The sequence below is a fragment of the Pristiophorus japonicus genome, chromosome 3 (genome assembly GCF_044704955.1).
Source record: "Pristiophorus japonicus isolate sPriJap1 chromosome 3, sPriJap1.hap1, whole genome shotgun sequence".
NCBI lineage: Eukaryota > Metazoa > Chordata > Chondrichthyes > Pristiophoridae > Pristiophorus > Pristiophorus japonicus.
The window spans coordinates 223813393-223834883 of NC_091979.1; positions in this window are offsets into that span (position 1 = coordinate 223813393).

Sequence of the window (21491 nt, forward strand, 5' to 3'; positions counted from 1 at the left end):
GTTACGGTTACTTTGCACCAATTTTACGATCGGATCTGTCAGTGGATGGATTTCCCACTAACTGCAATCTCTTCCGCAGTTTGCGTTGGGTCTCGGGAACGGGCTGAGCCAACACCGGATTGGGACACGGCGGAAAACGGAGTTGTCGCATCGCAGTTTGTCAACCGCAACCCATGGAATCTGGAGCATTTGACCCTGGCGAGGAAGGACAAGGGCTGGCAAACTAACTGGCCAGGCCACACCTACTGGCACTGGTGAAGGGCAGGGCAGAGCGGGAAAGGCTCAGGCTCCACCCATTTATGCTCCACATGAGCCTCCTCCCACCCGACTTCATCTCACCCCATCAGCATAACCTTGGCTTCCTTTCTGATGTGTTTGTCTCGCTTCCCCTGAAATGATTTTATGCTATTTGCCTCAACCACTCCCTGTGGTAGTGAATTCCACATTCTCACCACTCTCTGGGCAAAGAGGTTTTTGCTGAGTTCCCTATTGGATTTATTAGACTGACTTATATTGATGTCTGCCTAGTTCTGCTGCCCGTTCACCCATCGCACTTGTGCTCACTGACCTACATTAGCTCCCAGACTGGCAACGCCTGGATTTTAAAATTCCCATCCTTTTCAACTCTCTGCATCGTCTGCCCCACCCTCATTTCTGTAACCTCCAGTCCAACAATCCTCCCTATCTCTGTAACCTCCTCCAGCCCAACAATCCTCCCTAGCTCTCTAACGGACTCCAGACCAACAATCCTCCCTATCTCTGTAATCTCCTCCAGTCCAGCAACCCTCCCTATCTCTGTAATCTGCTCTAGCCCTACAATCCCACTGTCACTGTAACTTCCTCCAGCTCCTACAACTCTTTTAGAACAAATTTTCAGCAGCTGGAACAACATCCATTTAGGTTCCACCGAAATTTGAAACCGGATCGCTGGACTCCTAGTTCAGGATGCTCACCATTACACCATGGAATCAAGTCTACATCCCTCTGAGAACTTGCGTCCTTCAATTCTGGCTTATTAAGGATCCACCGATTTCCATTGCTCCACCATTGGCAGCCATACCTTCAGCTGCCTAGGCCCTATGCTCTGGAATTCTCACACTAACCCTCTCCACCTCTCTATTTCTCTCCTCCTTTAAGACATTCCTTAAAACTTATCTCTGACTAAGCTTTTGGTCACCTGGCCTAATATCTCCATATGTGGCTCAGTGTCAAATTTTGTTTGATAATCGCTCATGTGAAGCGCCTTGGGATGTTTACTATGTTAAAGGTGCTGTATCAATACAAATTATTGTTGTTGTACTTCTGGTCTCCCCACAAGTGGAAACATCTTCTCTACGTCTACCCTATCAAACCCTTTCATTATTTTAAAGACCTCTATCAGGTCACCTCTCAGCCTTCTCTTTCTGAGGTCTTTTATCCAAGTAGGAGTTTTCTATACTAACACACAGAGTATAAGAATTGAGTGAATTAGATGCTCCACTGTGTCTAAACTGTCAGTCTGCTTATCCGACATCCACCCTAATATTAACTGGGATAGAATTAGTGTGAAAGGTATAGAGGGTGCGGAATTCCCAAAATGCATTCAGGAGAACTTCTTTAGCCAGTATGTAGCAAGGGAGGGGGCGGTTCTGGACTTAGTTTTAGGGAATTTGGGCAGGTGGAAAGGGCATCAGTGGGAGAGCATTTTGGTGCTAGTGATCATAATTCAGCTATTGTTAGGGTAGTTGTTGTAAGGGGTTTTCACAGGGTTGTTGTTGTGCCTTGGGTGTCTCTCTCTGGGCTTCTGTCCTCACAGCTTATGCCTGGCCTGTGAGGTACCCTGAGTGCTGCAAGAGCACCCCTGTAGAGACTGTGTCCACAGCTTATGAAGGGGGTTTTGAGACTCGTGCGTCCCCACAGCTTATGCCTAGCCTGTGAGGCACCTGTGAGTGTCAAACACTCCTAACCCCTTCTTCCCTAGCCTGTGACACACAGTTGAGCGTTTTCGAGGCGCTCCTAGCTTCCCTTACACTGTTCTGACATAAGACTCACAATCAGGAGATGTAATACAATAGAACTGAGACAAGGTGATTCCAAGAGGAACTTTAGGCTTCCAATTTATTTGACAAGGTGTAACTCAACAAACAGCAATACACCAACAAAACAATCCTCCTAAATCCCACTAAAACGGACTCAACGAAAATCTTTACACCAGTTTAGCAGTACAATGCCCAACCTCCCACCTTTCCTAGCCTAACTGAGTTGGGAGTTCTGGGGACCAGAGGTTATACTCACTACTGTGCCTTCCGCAGTCTGGTGGTTTGTTTCTTCTATCTTCGGTGTCTTCGGACACTGGTTTTCCTTCAGTGTTGTCGAAGAAATTTTAGCTTAAATTAACTCAGCGGAGACTTTCAGAGCCGTGCTTCGAGAGAAAGTTTATTTCTAACGAGATATATCGGAGAGCCCGCTTAGTCCACACTAAGGCAGAACTTTGACTTTTACAGGAAAACCCGCGCTATATTTATACAGTAAAAAGAGGAGTTTTATCTTCAAATTCCACACATTAACATTAATCATATTACTCCGAGAATACAAAGGTCATCCCGGAAGGCACACATTATCTGTTCTTGCATAGTTTCTCCCTGTCTGTGTCAATAATCAGTTTCTCCCTGTCTGTGTCAATAATCAGTTTTAGGAGACTCATGCAGGGAACAGATAATCAGTTTTTGTTTTCTTAAGACAAAGAAGTTTGGGTGTTTTCTCTAGCTCCATTATTTCTACAATATCAGCAAGAAGTGATTTTAACCCTTCCCTTTACCATACTACAGAGATCGTTTTCTTCCACAACTCCCTCCTTGTTGATCTTTATAACCGATCAACACAGTTTCTTTTTCTTTATTGAAAAGGGGGTTCATATCCTTCGGGGTAGGGTCGCATCTTGAGGCATTCTTCTTCGTCAAATTCATCTAATTTTTCTTCTATGCGGCTTAACCTTCCTTTCACAAACATACTTTTCCCTTCTACTTGGGATACTAGGCCCATTACCTGGTTAATTAGCCTTTTTACTTTTATCCACATCCCACACATGATTATTAGTAATATAAGCATAACCACACCTACGATTACTATGGGGTGTATAGCAAGCTTCAGTACTGCTGAAGCTTTGGGGGACCATCCGGAAAACACATCCCACCAGTGGTGTACTGTCAGGGAGGTAACTGCATTCGCGATTCTTACTAGTTGTCCCTTCTTGTAACTCATTTCTATTTTGAACTGGTGGATGTCTCGGCCCCTTTTGGACAGAGCCTCCTCTATTTGTTTGTCATTTTTTATCAAATTGTGCAATCGGGTCAAATTAATTTTGTGCACAGACAGATATTTTACTACATTCTGCCACTGCCCAAAAGTATAAGTTCTTCTTTCTTCTGGATCATACAGGGTGTAGACTTCTCTCACACATGTATTAATGGGGGGTTTATACAGAATTCCGTCCAGGTAGACAGGTCTATTTCCCGTCAGGCAGACCTCATTCTGTCCTACTTCAGAAATATCGGTGTCATTGGTTGGTTTTAGTTCCCATCTACATATTCCAGTGGGGTGCTGTAGAGAGCATGGTTCGTGTATGGCAGTCTGATAGGGACACACCATTCCGAACGGCCACCTAGCACATCCCCTGTCGTGATGTGTTAGATTCTTTTCATCAACCCAGTCTCCTTTAAATTCTGGGTACCAGAAGTTTCGTCCGAACAACTGGGGTATTACTTGGAACTGACACCATATTTCTCCTTTTGTCTTATTTACTATTTCCATAGTGATGTTACATCCTTTTAAATCGCAACCAGTATATTTTTCTTGGGGTTTAATGGTTAAATTTAAAAGTTTATCTTTCTGATTGATTAACTACCTCCGGGGACCTTACCACTGGGATTACAGGGGGTAAAGGATCAATTATGGGTCTATTGTTTAATATAAGTTACTCCATTTAGTATTTTCGTGAGGTTCATACATTTTACCCATTCTCTGTTTCCTATTTCAAAGTAGCAATCTTCTTCTGGTCCACAGAATGTGCCATTGGTTTCTTGGTCCTCACCTAGGTCCTTGCTTGTTAGGCAGGTCATATGTACCTTCCAGTTTAGGGTTATGTTGAATCCCTCCTCACTGTTTATTTTCACTTCTCCTGTTCGTGGATCTATCCCCACTCCACAAGCTTTGCACATTACTGTGAAGTTCCCTATTTTACAATTTTTTCCTTCTGGGCACACAAAGTTATCTTGCCGTTCTGACCTATCACTTCTTTCCCACTCCATATCTCCCTTCCATTCTTTTCCTTCTTCCTGTCTGACTCTTCCTACTGCTAAAATGATCAGAATGCCCAATGTCCGCTTACAGCTTTTCCAAGAGTCCCGCCTCATCTTCCCTTTTTTCTCTGTTTCTATAACACTCCTGTATTAATTCGTTAAAATAACAGCACGCAAGCACGAGGGTAACAGTGATCCAAATAATAAAGGCCCAAATTGGCATACAAGCAACTTCTGACGTTCGGCCTGAACTCTGGGTGTCTTATTTTAGGTTCAATGTACCCTTGTGAAGGGTCACAAAAGAGGGGTCAGTACAGTTCTTTGGTGAGAAGATGGCCGGGTAGGTAACCGTAGTACGTCCTAGTTCTATGTCTCTTCTTTTGGCTGTGATTCGTTGGGGAAGTAATATTTACAACGGGTTGCATGCACCCAGTTTGGATGCTTTTCCAATTTCAATGCGGTTCTCGTCGTGAGAATTATCTGATACGGTCCTTTCCACCTAGGAGAAAAAGATTCTTTGTTTAATGTTTTCACTAACACTTGGTCTCCTGGCTTGAATGGGTGCATATTTCCTTCTGACAGGGGCACCTATGTCTGCTTTATCTGGTCATGCAGACTTCTTGCTATTTCACACATGGCCTGAGCATACTTTAGTGATTTTTCATCATTCCAAATTAATGCTACCTTTTCCGCTACCAGTGGTGGTTTTACTCCGGTAGGCATTGGCCTTCCCAATAAGGCTTCATGCGGTGTCAAACCAGTGTTTCGGTTTTTCTGGTTTCTTAATGTATATAGTACCAACGGTAGGGCGTCTGGCCATTTTAATCCTGTCTCCTTACATACCTTGGTAAGGGTAGATTTTATTATCCCATTTACTCTCTCTACTATTCCTGAAGACTGAGGTTGATATGGTATATGTAACTTCCACTGGAAACCTAACGCTTCTGCAAGATTTTGCACTATTTTTCCGGTGAAGTGTGTTCCCCTGTCACTGTTGATTCCCATAGGTATCCCATATCTTGGTACTATTTCTTTAAATAGAATCTTTACTACTGTTCGGGCATCGTCTCTCCTAGTGGCGTACGCTTCTACCCACCTTGTGAACATGTCTACTATGACTAATAGGTACTTAAAACCTGATACTGGAGGCATGTGAACAAAATCAATTTGCAAATTTTCAAAGGGCATACTTGGCTGGGGTAGATGATCATATTCAGCAGGTGTTTTACCTCTGTTATTTTGTTGACAAATTTGGCATGTTCTAGCAACTTTTTCAATTACCACTGTTATTCCTGGTGCATACCACTGTGCATTAATAGCATGTATCATCCCTCCTTTGCCCATGTGAGCCTGACCGTGTGCTAGGCGAGACAGGGGCAAGAATAGAGATCTAGGGCAAACAGTTCACCCATCAGGGTGATACCAAATGTCATTTTTTAGAAAGCAACCCTGGTTTTCCCAAGTCCTTCTTTCTTGCATAGTAACTTGTTGTTGGGCTGTTTTAAGTAGTTGGACGTCAAGTGTCTGTGGAAGGGTGACTGAGACTGCTTGAAGGCAGTCTGTCTGTGCCGAAGCGGCCTGTTTGGCTGCTTCATCAGCCCTCCTATTTCCCACTGACACTTCATCCTCACCGATTGTGTGTGCTGCACATTTGATAACGGCTACCTTATTTGGCAACTGAATGGCGTCTAATAGATTAAGCACCAATTGAGAGTGCTTAATATGCTTTCCACCAGAGGTGATAAAGCCTCTGTTTTTCCATAGTTGTCCAAAATCATGGACCACACCGAATGCATAGCTAGAATCAGTATAGATATTGGTAGTTTGATCTTTTGCTATTATACAAGCTCTGGTGAGGGCAAATAATTCAGCAGCCTGAGCCGAGGTTCCGGGAGGCAGGGCAAATGCTTCAACAGTTTCATGGGGGCTTACAATTGCATAGCCTGACAAAAGCAAATTATCTGATGGTCTGTACGATGACCCATCCGTATAGAGAATGAGATCAGGATTGTCCATGGGCTCTGTGAGCAAATCTGGTCTCGACAAGGTGGCTAATTCCACTGTTAACAGACAGTCGTGCTGGTCTGGATCCTCTATTTCTCTGGTGGGAACAAAAGTGGCGGGGTTTACTATCGGCGCGCGTTGAAAGGTGTAGTTAGAGTGTGATAGCAGCAGTACTTCATAACTTGTTCTTCTAGATGCTGTGAAATGCTGGGTGGCGGCGGAGTTCAATAGTAATAGCACTGCATGAGCTGTAACGACAGTACACGGATAGTCCAAAACAATAGGTACTGACTTCTCCACCATGACCGCAGTAGCGGCTACAGCGCGTAGACATGCTGGCATTCCCCTCACTACTGGAGGAAGTAAAACCGAATAATAGGCCACTGGTCTATTTCCCCCACCATGTTCTTGGGTTAATACTGCCGTTGCAAATCCTTCTTTCTCATTCACATACATCTGAAAGGGTTTAGAATAGTTCGGAAGTCCCAATGCCGGAGCGTTAGTGATAGCTTTCTTTAACTGCTCAAATGCCTCCTCCCTCTCTGGGGTCCACTCTACCTTGGGTGGGGCATCATTTAGGGCAGCTGATCTTAGGACCGCATCCCATTCTCGATAATCAGGGATCCACTGTCTGCAGTACCCCACCATCCCCAAAAAAGACAAAATATCCTTTTTTGTCTTTGGTATGGGGATACTCTGAATAGTCTGAATTCTTTCGGGTCCTAGCTGCCTCTGCCCTTGAGATATGTGGAAACCCAGGTACTGGACTTGAGTCTGGCAAAATTGTAGCTTTTGTAATGATACTCGGTGCCCTCTTTCACATAGGTGTTGTAATAATTTCAGGGAATCTTGCATGCATCTGTATCCGTGGCTGGAAGCCACAAGCAAATCATCCGCATATTGTAACAGTACAGACTGGTCTGATAATAAACAGTCTTCTAGGTCTCTTTTTACTGCTGCTGCATATACTGCGGGGCTTTCGGTGTACCCTTGGGGCAACCGGGTCCATGTGTACTGCTGTTTCTTGTAGGTGAAAGCAAACAGATACTGACTCTCTTGATTTACTGGGATGGAGAAAAAGGCTGAGCACAGATCTATCACAGTAAAGACAGTTGCTGTTGGTGGGATGGCAGATAGTACAATGTTGGTGTCCGGTACCACAGGGGTGATAGGGACTACTATCTTATTAATAGCTCTTAGATCTTGCACAAATCTCCACTCATTCGGCCTATTAACCTTCGGTATGGGCAGTATCGGAGTGTTACACGGGCTCTGTGTCTTTTCTAGAACTCCTTGTTCCAACAATGCAGAAATGACTGGCTCTATCCCATCTTCTGCCTCTGGAGGCAGTCTGTACTGCTTAATGCTTGGTAACACGGCGTTCTTTATCAGTCGTACCCGGTGGGGTGCTGCAGAATGTACCTTCCCAACATGATTCTTATGTTTTGCCCAAAGTTCAGAAGACACTTGATTCAATGCCATTGGCAGCTTAGGGCTCGGTTGTCCAGGGGGTTGCTGTTTTTTAAAGGTGGAGGCATAACTTTTACCTTTCCACTGGAGAATCCCCCTGGAACGGGTGATAAATTCTATCTGGACATTCTGTAATTCTATTACTGCCCAAGGTCTATAGCCTTGATGCTGCTTCTCATTTTCTATTTCTACAATCATCGGACCCATATCTTTGGGTTTCGCCGGCGGTTTTACAGCCAATGTCAGATGGGGTGTCGAGTTCTCTTCTTTAAACCGCTTCTGCTGTAAGGGTGTCAAATCCATGGCTACCCCTAATCCTTCTGGTCCGAAATAAATGCGGGGTGTAGCTTCTATTATCTCTTCTTTATCTAGAAAGGGCTGTATTAAGCACTGGTAAGTTTCAGCTTTTTGTCGAGTGTACCAGGCTGTGCAGTGAAGCTGAACTGCCTCAAAGCTTGTTAAGATGATATACATTAGTTCGTCCGCATTAGAGTCAAATTTAGCTTTTAAGTTTTTTACAATATCCTGTATCGGGGGGAATAGAAGTTGCCACTCAATTGCCAACAATAGAGGGCAGCCTTTTCTTTGTTATCTTCCCCCTCCCTTTTAATCCCATCAAAGAACTGATGGATTTTATTTTGAGGGAGCTCCATGAACATCCCTTCCTTATATTGTGGCTCCTAGTTTGCACAAAGTCTGTCTTCCTAATAAAGGGAGAGGGGCTGTTTTAGAGACTATCAAAGTCTCATTATCTACTTGTTGTCCTTCAATTGTCAATTTAGTAGGTTCGGACAAAAATTCTTTCAGGGGGATACCGGCCACCCCCATGCTCAAGACGGTAGTGTTGCTTACAGGTAATCCCACAGAGGGTGGTACAGAAGACATAGTAGCACCAGTATCCACCAGAAACTTTACATAAGTGTTTCCCACTTTTATTACTGCCAAAGGATTCTCTTCTATGTCTGTAGATAAGCGGAGGGTTGCCGCCTGTACCACTACACCTCCGGGGCATCCCTATGCTGATTGGTGCGGGTTGGGGTTAGAAAAGGAAAATTGAGGGGCCAGTGGAGGTGTAGGTTCGGGGAAATTCCCCTGTAACCCTCCAAACTGTTTAGGTGGGCACCTACAATCTCGAGTAGAGTGCCCCTTCCTTCCGCAATTTCTACACTCATCTTGCGAGCGATCTCGCTGGGACCACTGTCCTCTTCCTCCTCCCCTCCTTCCCCCAAACCCTCCTCTATTCTGTGCTTGTCCTCTTCCTTTCTGCTGATAGTATTGTCCTGCTGTTTTGGCTTTGTTATCTTTGTAGGTAAATAGTCCCTCCCTGTCCATGTTTGCCAGTACTGTAATTGTTTCCTTCCAGTTTTTTCCTTGCCAGTCCAAGACCTTGATCTTGTACGTTCTGGCATGCTGTGGTAACATACAATTCAACAAGGTCTGCACTGCTAAAAGTTCGTTTTGATCCAAGGGTATTCCTGCATGCTCGTCCCAGCTATTTTTCCACCTGCCTGCGAAATCTATCATTGATTCTTCCGCTTTCTGCAGACAGCGGGTGACTTCCCCAATGTCCCCATGTTTTTTAGCTCCCTGCAGAATTGCATTTTTTTTCCCCTATGTTGCAGCCAGTGAGTTAATGACTCATTGCCGTTGTCCAGCAAGGTATCATCAACTCTCCAATCCCCCCTTTCTCCTGGCGGGATAGAGAACATATCTTTTACTCCCTGCCAGGAGGATCCGTAGGCTGCTTGTAATAATAATTTAATATCCCCCGGTAGCGGATTGTAAATCGTACATGTCTGCTCAAGCCAGTTGTGAAATGCTATAGGTTTCTTTACCGGGTTTGGGGCGGCAGAGATCATATCTCTGGCCTCTCCCGGGGATCAGGGTTTTAAAACCGCTGTGGTTCCTATCATTACCCTGGGATTTTGGAGGAGGAGGGTAGAGTCGGCTTCTGCCTGGGCTGGGGTTGTTTGCGACCTTAGTCGAGAACTCATCCCAGATCTCTGATTGACTTCCCCTCCCTCTGCTGCTTCAGCCCCTGCTCCGAATACCTCCGGGTTTCCTCCATCGGCTCCTCCATTAGGTGGTGGGGCCGGGAGGACAGCTAGTTCTCTCTGGGCTTGATCTCTATGGGCAATAACCATTTCTATAATTTCCTGCCAGCTATTTCGCTTTGGGGGTTCTATACGAGGATAAAGTCCCACGGTGGGTGCTGAGGGGATAGGGAGGTTTGGAGGGCTATAAGAGGGAGGTTTGGAGGGCTATAAGAGGGAGGTTTTTCATTTTCCCCCTTTTCTTTTCCTCCTGATTTATTCTCCGAATTTTTATTTTTCGGAGGCTGATGTCTCTTAGCAACCTCAATCCATTTATTAAAACAATTTTCCATGTAATCCTTGTCCCAAGTAGGGTCTCCCCCTCCTTCCTTGGTTGTTTTTCTCCATTCCTCAATTAAAGATAGTTTAAAACTTCCTCCATATGGCCAATCCCCATCAGACCAACCGTACAAATCGCTACTAAACGTTACCGCATATCGGTCATCTCCTGTTTCTTTAATTACAGTGTCCGCCGGCGAGCCGGGCGGCACAATTGGATCTCCTACCTTCTCTCGTTGCTTTACTACCTTACGGATTCTCTTTTCGGTTTTAGAATGTAATTTCATTCCTTTGGTCAAGGGGTCGTCTTTCTTTCCTTTTCTAGGAGCTGGGCGCGAGCGCCCTGCTCGACTAGAGCTGTTTCCCATTCTTCCGGGTGCGACGTATCGCGATTTTTCTGAAATGAGAATTAAGGACACTCCTACAAAATATACAGTAATATTTTACAAAGCGCTCACCGGTGTTCTCTTTTCCGTTCAGCTCGGGGTCTCCTTATTGCTTTCTTGTTATTTTAGCTTCTTTGTGGTAGCTACCTTAAATGCCTCACCCTTCAAGGGATCTTGGTGGCTCGTCCCCCTTTTAGCTAGGACGGCCTTGGTACCTTCCCCCTTTCAGCTAGGAAGATCCTTAAAATTCCTCTTTTCTCTTTTCAAAGTTAAATTTGGTTCTTTTGGATCTCGTTTTTAGAGATCCTGCCTGACTACGCCAGAATCTGTCGAAGAAATTTTAGCTTAAATTAACTCAGCGGAGACTTTCAGAGCCGTGCTTCGAGAGAAAGTTTATTTCTAACGAGATATCTCGGAGAGCCCGCTTAGTCCACACTAAGGCAGAACTCTGACTTTTACAGGAAAACCCGCGCTATATTTATACAGTAAAAAGAGGAGTTTTATCTTCAAATTCCACACATTAACATTAATCATATTACTCCGAGAATACAAAGGTCATCCCGGAAGGCACACATTATCTGTTCTTGCATAGTTTCTCCCTGTCTGTGTCAATAATCAGTTTCTCCCTGTCTGTGTCAATAATCAGTTTTAGGAGACTCATGCAGGGAACAGATAATCAGTTTTTGTTTTCTTAAGACAAAGAAGTTTGGGTGTTTTCTCTAGCTCCATTATTTCTACAATATCAGCAAGAAGTGATTTTAACCCTTCCCTTTACCATACTACAGAGATCGTTTTCTTCCACAAGTGTCGAGAGGCTTGCTGGTTGTGGTTGTTGGATGACGAGGGCAGGGAAAATCATCACTTCTTTTTCACTACGTCAGAAACCCCTTTTTTATAGCCAGATTATCCAGTCCGCCTCTCCTGCTGAAGTCGATTCTTCTCATTGGTGGACTTTTTGATTTTGAAAAATGCAGCAGTTTTAGATTGGGGTTTTTTTTTCCATTGATGTTAACCTACTCAAGGTTTGAGTGGGTGTTGATTGCATTGGCCTCCTGTAGCCATTGTGCTAGTCTGGCCTGAGCCAGATATTTCTATGCCTGATGAAAAAAAGGTGTTGGAATATGTATGTGGCATTGTTTAAATGCTAATGTTTTCAAGGGGCAAGCTTCGAGGGTATACAGTTCCCAGACAATTTGATTAGTTCCAATGTCCAAACTGGCCCTTTAGATATTGACCCCACCCCTTTTCTTGCAGACCCAACATATACCTTTTAAAAATCCCAAATTCGATTAAAGTTCGTAGTTTCTTCCATGTGCACTTTAGGATTTCAAACTTTCTGGTAGATAGTTCCAAATTAAATTCCTTTTCCTATGAGTCCAAACACTGGGGGGGGGGTCTCCATTTGTGTCCCAAAGTTTTCCTTCAATCGGTTTCAATTCACAGCACAGACTGATCCCACAGCCCTTTTCCTTCTGGGTAAAATGAGGGGGTTTTCGTCCTCCCCTACAGTGTGGAAAATGACAAAGATAGACAGAGAATAAAAGTTCTCAATTGGGCACAGCCAATTTTACTAAGCTGTGTTGTGATTTAGCCAAGGTGGACTGGAAACAGCTATTGGAAGGCAAATCAGTGTCAGAGCAGTGGGAGGCATTCAAGGGGGAGATCCTGAAGGTTCAGAGCATGTATGTTCCCTTAAAAGAAAAAAGGTGAAACAAACAAATCTAGGGCCCCTTGGATGTCAAGGGGCATACAGGATAAGATAAAGAAAAAAGGGAGGCTTATGACAGATACTGAAGGCTCAGTACTACAGAAACCCTCGAGGGTTATAGAAAGTGCAGGGGTGAAATTAAAAAGGAAATTAGAAAAGCAAAGAGAGCATGAAAAAACTTTGGCAAGTAAAATCAAGGGAAACCCAAAAATATTCTTTGGAACAGAGGAGACCGAGGGGAGACCTTATTGAGATGTATAAAGTTATGAGGGACCCAGATAGAGTGGATAGGAAGTACCCATTTCCTTTAGTAGAGGGGTCAACAACTAGGTGGCATAGACTTAAAGTAATTCGTAGGAGATTTAGAGAGGATTTGAGGGGACATTTTTTCACCCAGGTGGCGGTGGGGGTCTGGAACTCACTGCCTGAAAGTGTTTTAGAGGCAGAAACCCTCACCACATTTAAAAAGTACATGGATGTTATCTTGAAGTGCCATAACCTACAGGGCTACAGACCCAAGAGCTGGAAAGTGGGATTAGGCTGCAGCCCTCAGTACTGCCTCTCCGATAGTGCAGCGCTCCCTCAGTACTGCCCCCTCCGACAGTGCAGCGTTCCCTCAGTACTACCCCTCCAACAGAGCATTGCTCCCTCAGTACTACCCCTCCGACAGAGCAGCACTCCCTCAGTACTGCCCCTCCAACAGTTCAGCGCTCATTCAATGCTACATTCAGAGAATGGCAATGGCTGAATGGCCCCCTGCTGTACTGTACAGTTCGATGACCAGGATACATTGTGCAGTCGGGTTGTCTGCTCTGCTTTTCACCAAAAGAGATGTTGAGGATTCTGCGGAGACCCTCCCTGATTAATGTGGCTAGGTCTGTTATCTAACTGTGGAATTTGTGTTTTTTTAATTTAGCGATTGACACTGAACTGATTGGTTTACATTCTATCAGCTCACCATCTGCACACCTGAGGTAAGGACTCCTCGGATTGTACAACGTAACTAACTCTCCTACAGAGACGGAAATTGTTCTCCTTTGGCAGAGACGGTTAAAGGGAGATGGGCCAGAATGGTACCACTGGTGAGAGATGCCAGCCTGGATTGTGGGGATCGACTCTCTAGCTTGGGGGCTCGAATCCACAACCTTCTTACTCAGACAGAAAGAGTGAGACCCACTGAGTCAAACTATGACCAAAAGTTTTGTCAAAGCAATGGTTTTTAAGCAGCATCTTAGAGGAGAGAGAGAGAAAGTTGGAGAGGTTTAGGGTGGGAATTCAAGCTAGGCAACTGATGGCATGGCTATCAATGATAGACCAATGGAAATTGGGGAACACAAGAGGTCAGAATTGGAGGAGCGCAGAGATCTCTGAGGGTAACTGGCGAAAGAGTGGGGCCTATTACATTGCCTCATTCATTCATTCAGTTATTTATCCATTCATTGCCTCGTTTTCTCCATTCATTCATTTATTCATTCATTCGTTCATTCATTCATTGCCTCATTCAATGATTCATTTATTCATTCATTCATTGCCTCCTTTATTCAGTCATTCATTTATTCATTGCGTCATTGCCTTCGTCATTCATTCATTGCCTCATTTGTTCATTCATTGCCTCATTCGTTTATTCATTCATTGCCTCGTTCATTCATTCATTGCCTCTTTGCCACATTCATTCATTCATTTATTGATTCATTCATTGCCTCGTTCATTCGTTCATTCATTCATTGCCTCCTTGGCTCATTCATTCATTCATTCATTCGATCATTGCCTCATTCATTCATTGCCTCCTTTTCTCATTAATTTGTTCATTGCCTCATTCATTCAAACATCAGAAGTAGGAGCCCCTCGAGCCTGCTCCGTCATTCAGTATCATGGCTGATCTGATCATGGACTCAGCTCCATTTCCCTGCCCGCTCCCCATAACCCTTTACTCCCTTATCGCTCAAAAATCTGTCTATCTCCATCTTCAATATATTCAATGACTCAGCCTCCACAGCTCTCTGGGGCAGAGAATTCCATAGATTTACAATCCTCTGAGAGAAGAAATTTCTCATCTCAGTTTTAAATGGGCGTTCCCCTTATTCTAAGATTATATCCCCTAGTTATATCCCCTATGAGTGGAAATATCCTCTCTTGCATCCACCTTGACGAGCCCTCTCATTATCTTATAAGTTTCAATAAGATCACCTCTCATTCTTCTGAACTCCAATGTGTATAGGCCCAAACTACTCAACCTATCCTTATAAGTCAACCCCCTCATCTCCGGAATCAACCTAGTGAAGCTTCTCTGAACAGCCTCCAATGCAAGTATATCCTTCCTTAAATACGGAGACCAAAACTGTACGCAGTACTCCAAGTGTGGCCTCACCAATACCCTTACAGTTGTAGCAGGACTTCTCTGCTTTTATACTCTATCCCCCTTGCAATAAAGGCCAATATTCCATTTGTCTTCCTGATTACTTGCTGTATCTGCATACTAACTTTTTGTGTATTATGCACAAGGTCCCACAAGTACTGCAGCATTTTGCAATTTTTCTCCATTTAAATTATAATTTGCTTTTCTATTATATCTGCTAAAGTGGATAACCTCACATTTTCCCACATTATACTCCATTTGCCAAATTTTTGCCCACCCACTTAGCCTATCTATATCCCTTTGCAGATTTTTGTGTCCTCCTCACAATTTGCTTTTCCACCCATCTTTGTATCATCAGCAAACTTGGCTACATTACACTCGGTCCCTTCTTCCAAGTCATTAATATAGATTGTAAATAGTTGAGGACCCAGCACCGATCCCTACGGCACTCCACTAGTCACTATTTGCCAACTGGAAAATGACCCATTTATCCTGACTCTTTGTTTTCTGTTAGTTAGCCAATCCTCTATCTATGCCAATATATTACCCCCAACCCCGTGAGCTTTTATCTTGTGCAGTAACCTTTTATGTGGCACCTTATCGAATGCCTTCTGGAAATCCAAATACGCCACATCCACTGGTTTCCCCTGCTTGTTACATCCTCAAAGCATTCCAGCAAATTTGTCAAACATGATTTTCCTTTCATAAAACCATGCTGACTCTGCCTGATTGAATGATGTTTTTCCAAATGTCCCGCTACTGCTTCCTTAATAATGGACTCCAGCATTTTCCCAACCACAGATGTCAGGCTAACTGGTCTATAGTTTCCTGCTTTTTATTGCCTCCTTTTTTAAATAGGGGTGTTACATTTGCAGTTTTCCAATCTGCTGGGACTGCCCCAGAATCCAGGGAATTTTGGTAGATGACAAACAATGCATCCACTATCTCTGCAGCCACTTCTGTTAAGACCCTAGGATGTAAGCCATCAGGTCCAGGAGACTTGTCTGCCTTTAGTCCCATTATTTTACCTAGTACTACTTCATTAGTGATAGTGATTGTATTAAGTTCCGACCTATAGCCCCTTAATTATCCACTATTGGGATGTTCTTAGTGTCTTCTACCATAAAGACCGATACAAAATATTTGTTCAACGTCTCTGCCATTTCTCTGTTCTCAATTATTAATTCCCCAGTCTCATCGTCCAGGGGACCAACATTTACTTTCGCCACTCTTTTCCTTTTTATGTATCTGTAGAAACTCTTACTATCTGTTTTTATATTTCGTGCTAGTTTATTTTCATAATCTATCTTCCCTCTCTTAATCATTTTTTTAGTCGTTCCCTGCTGGCTTTTAAAAATTTCGCAATCCTCTGGCCTCCCACTAGTCTTGGATACATTGTATGCCTTTGTTTTCAGTTTGACACCCACTCATATTTCCTTAGTTAGCCACAGATGGTTTTCCCTTCTCTTACAGTCTTGCCTTCTCATTGGGATATATTTTTGTGCAAGTTATGAAATATCTCCTTTAATGTCTGCCACTGCTCATCAAACATCCCATTCATTCATTCTTTCATTATATCATCATTGCCTCACTCATTCATTCATTCATTGCCTCATTCATTCATTCATTGCTTCATTGTCTCATTCATTCATTTCTTCGTTGCCTCATTCATTCACTCATTCATTCATTCATTTATCCTTTCATTGCCTCATTGCCTCATTCATTCAGTCATTGCCTCATTCATTCATAGAAACAAAGAAATCTACGGCGCAGAAGGAGGCCATTTTCGCCCACCGTGTCCGTGCCGGCCGACAAAGAGCCACACGGCCCTTGGTCAGCAGCCCTGATGGTTACATATAAACCTATGAACAATGGCGGAAAGGTAAAGAGCACCCAGCCCAACCAGTCTGCCCCACACAACTGCGACATCCCTTACACTAAAACATTCTACATTCCACCCCAACCGGAGCCATATGATCTGGGAGAGGCAAAAACCAGATAAAAACCAGATAAAAACCCAGGCCAATTGGGGAAAAAAAATCTGGGAAAATTCCTCTCCGGCCTATCCAGGCAATCGAAACTAATCCAGGAGATCACCCTGGCCGTATTTGATTCCCTGCAGTACTTACCATCATATCTGTGCCAGCCAACAAGAGGTTATCCAGTCTAATCCCAATTACTAGCTCTAGGTCCGTAACCCTGCAGGTTACGGCACTTCAAGTGCCCATCCAAGCACCTTTTAAATGTGGTGAAGGTTTCTGCATCCATCATCCTTCCAGGCAGTGAGTTCCAGACCCCCACAACCACCTTCGTGAAGAAGCCCCCCCTCAAATCCCCTCTGAACCTTCCACCAACCACCTTAAAACCATGCCCCCTCATAATTGACCCCTTCACCAATGGAAATAGGCCCTTGCTATCCACTATATCCAGGCCCCTCAGAATTTTGTACACCTCAATGAGGTCTCCTCTCAACCTCCTCTGTTCCAATAAGAACAAACCCAGCCTATCCAATCTGTCCTCATAGCTAAGATTCTCCATTCCAGGCAGCATCCAAGTAAATCTCTTCTGCACCCTCTCTAGTGCAATCACATCCTTCCTATAATATGGCGACCAGAACTGCACACAGTACTCCAGCTGTGGCCTAACCAGAGTATTATACAATTTAAACATAACCTCCCTGCTCTTGTATTCTATGCCTCAGCCAATAAAGGCAAGCATTCCGTATGCCTTCTTAACCACCTTATCCACCTGGCCTGCTACCTTCAGGGATCTGTGGACAAGCACTCCAAGATCCCTTTGTTCATCTACACTATTAAGTGACCTACAGCTTAATGTGTATACCCTTTCCTTATTAGCCCTCCCAAAGTGCATTACCTCACACTTCTCCAAATTAAATTCCATTTGCCACTGCTATGCCCATCTGACCAGTAGATTGATATCTTCTTGCAGTCCATGACTTTCCTCTTCATTATCAACCACAACCAATTTTAATGTCATTTGCAAATTTCTTAATCGTACTCCCTATATTCAAATCTAAATCATTGATATATACCACAAAAAGCAAGGGACCCGGTACTGAGCCATGCAGAATCCCACTGGAAACATCCTTCCTGTCACAAAAAACATCCATCAACCATTATCCTTTGTTCCCTACCTCCAAGTTAATTTTGGATCCAACTAGCCACTTTACCCTGGATCCTCTGGCCTTTAACCTTCGTGACCAGTCTACTATGTGGAGCCTTATCAAAAGCATTGCTAAAGTCCATGTACACTACATTGTACGCATTACCCTCATCAACCCTCTTGGTTACCTCAAAAAATTCAATCGTGTTAGTCAAACACGATCTTCCCTTAAAAAATCCGTGCTGACTGTTCCTAATTAATCTTTGCCTTTCCAAATGTACATTTATCCTTGTCAGGATTTTTTCCAATAATTTTCCCACCACTGACTCGGCCTATCCCTTTCTCCCTTCTTAAACAAGGGTACCACATTAGCAGTCCTCCGGCACCATGCCCAAATCCAAAGAGGACTGGAAAATGATGGTCAAGGCCTCTGCTATTTCATCTCTTGCTTCGCTCAACAGCCTCGGATGCTATTCAACCGGGCCTGGGGACATATCCACTTTCAAAGCTGCTAAACCTCTTAATACCGCCCCACTGTTCATTTCATCCAGAATTTCACACTCCTCCTCTATCTGCATTGCCTCTTTCCTTTGTGAAAACAGACGCAAAGTATTCATTAAGAATCATACCAACATCTTCTACCTCCACACAAAGATTACCCTCATGGTCTCTCATCAGTCCTACCCTTTCTTTAGTTACCCTCTTGCTCTTAATATATTTATAGAACATCTTTGGATTTTCCTTAATTTTACTAGCCAAGAATTTTTCATGATCTCTTAACATTCCTAATATTCTTTTTAATTTTACCTCTTAACTTTCTATATTCCTCCAGATTCTACAGTATTTAGCCATCGGTATATAACATAAGCTTCCCTTTTTTTCTTTATCCTCCCCTGTATGTCTCTAGACATCCAGGGGGCTCTAGAATTGTTATTCCCAACCTTTTTCTTTAAGGGCACATGATTGGCCTGAGCCTTCCGGATCTCCTCCTTGAATGCCTCCCACTGTTCTGACAATTATTTACCCACAAGTAGCTGTTTCCAGTCCACTGTGGCCAAATCACTCCTCAATCATTTATTCATTCATTGTCTCCTTCATTCACTCATTCATTCACTCATTCATTCATTCATTGCCTTTTTGCCTCATTTATTCATTCATTCATTGCCTCTGCCCCATTCATTGCCTCTTTGCCTCATTCATTCATTGCCTCTTTGCCTCATTCATTCATTGCCTCTTTGCCTCATTCATTAACTCATCCATTGCCTCTTTGATTCATTCATTCATTGCCTCTTTGCCTCATTAATTCATTGCCTCATTAATTCATTGCCACATTCTTTCATTCATTACCTCATTCATTCTTTCATTCATTGCCTCATTTCCTCATAATTCGATTCATTGATTCATTCATTGCTTCATTTTTTGATTCACTCATTCATTCATTCTCATTGTGTCTTTCATTCACTCATTCATTCATTGCCTCATTACATCCTTCATTCACTCATTCATTCATCAATTCATTACCTCATTCATTCATTAATTCATGGACTCATTGCCTCGTTCATTCTTTCATTCATTGCCTGATTCATTCATTCATGCATTCGTTCATTGCCTCTTTGCCTCATTTAGTCATTCTTTCAATGCCTCATTCATTCATTGCCTCTTCCTCATTCATTCATTGCCTCATCGCCTTATTCATAGTCATTCAGTTATTCATTCATTCAATCATTCATTCATTGCCTCATTACAACATTCATTCGTTCATTCATGCCTCCCTTCATTCATTCATTCATTGCCTCCTTCATTCATTCATTGTCCCATTGTCTCATTCATTCATTGCCTCTTTGTCACATTCATTCATTCATTCACTCATTGCCTCCTTTATTAATTAATTCATTCATTGCCTCCTTCATTCATTCATTGTCCCATTGTCTCATTCATTCATTCATTGCCTCTTTGCCTCATTCATTCATTCCTTAATTGCCTCAATCATTCATAAATTGCCTCATTTCCTCATTCATTCGTTCATTGCCTCGTTCATTCATTCTTTGCCTCATTCATTCATTCATTACGTCTTTGCCTAATTCATTCATTCATTCATTCATTCATTGGCGCATTCATTCATTCATTGCCTGATTCACTCTTCCATTCATTCATTGCGTCTTTGCTTAATTAATTCATTCATCCATTGCCTCATTGGCGCATTCATTCATGCATTGCCCCATTGCCTGATTCACTCATTTATTCAATCATTGCATCATTGCCTCAGTCAGTCATTGATTAATTAATTGTCTTATTGCTTCATTCATTCAATCATTCATTCATTTCCTCATTCATTCATTCATCCATTCATTCATTGCCCCATTGCCTGATTCACTCATTCATTCATTCATTGCTGCTGACCGAGGGCCGTGTGGCTCTTTGTCGGACGGCGCGGACATGACGGGCCGAAATTGCCTCCTTCTGCACTGTAGATTTCTGTGTTTCTGTGTTTTTATATTTCTATTGCCTCTTTCATTCATTCATTGCCTCATTCTTTCATTTTTTAGCTCATTGCTTCAATCATTCAATGTCTCATTGCTTCTTTTATTCATTCATTTCCTCATTGCCTCATTCATTTATTCTTTAATTCATTCATTGCCTCATTCATTCATTCATTATGATCAGCCATGATCTTATTGAATGGCGGTGCAGGCTCGAAGGGCCGAATGGTCTGCTCCTGTACCTAATTTCTATGTTTCTATGTTTCATTCATCGCTGCTGACCGAGGGCCGTGCGGACACAATGGGCCGAAATGGCCTCCTCCTGTGCTGTAGATTTCTATGTTTCTATTGCCTCATTCATACATGCATTCATTCATTGCATTTTTGCCTCATTCATTAATTGCCTCGTTCATTAATTCATTCATTGCCTCTTACACTCATTCGTTCATTTAGTGCTTCATTCATTCAATCATTGCCTCATTCATTCTTTCATTCATTGCCTCATGCATTAATTCATTAATTCCCTCTTTGCCTCATTCATTCTTTCATTCATTGCCTCTTTCATTCATTCATTGCCTCTTTCATTCATTCATTGCCTCTTTCATTCATTCATTCATTCATTGCCTTACAATACCAAGGATCTGAGGTAAATGGCATCCGACTGGAAGGAGACAAAGACCCCGTCGGCCATTTCCTGGAGATAGACCAAACAGCTGGGTTGAACAACTTGGATGATGAGGAAAAGAAGAGGTTGTTATTGCAAACCCTCGGAGCCTCTATATATGCCAGTCTCCCAGCAGAATGCAAGATGGGAAGGGGAACCTGGGATAACCTGAAGCACAGATTTGGCAGTAACCTAGCAAAAACCTAACGAAAACCCGACTGCTTTCGTGGATAGGTTTTAGCCAACTTACAATGTGGCCATGGGAGGGGCCCTGAATCGGCCTGGTTTGCGAGAAGAGCCACTGAACCATTGGCTATGGACGCTCATATCCCATTCACTGCCATATTTGCAAGCAGACCTCTTGGACTGTGACGCCGAGAATAACAACAACACCGAGGCTGGGATGATAAGGAAGTTAACACTGCGGTTCGAAGCCCGACAGGCAGACAAAACTAACAAAAGAAACATAGAAACATAGAAAATAGGTGCAGGAATAAGCCATTTGGCCCTTCGAGCCTGCACCACCATTCAATAAGATCAAGGCTGATCATTCCCTCAGTACCCTTTTCCTGCTTTCTCTCCATACCCCTTGATCTCCTTAGCCGTAAGGGCCATATCTAACTCCCTCTTGAATATATCCAATGAACTGGC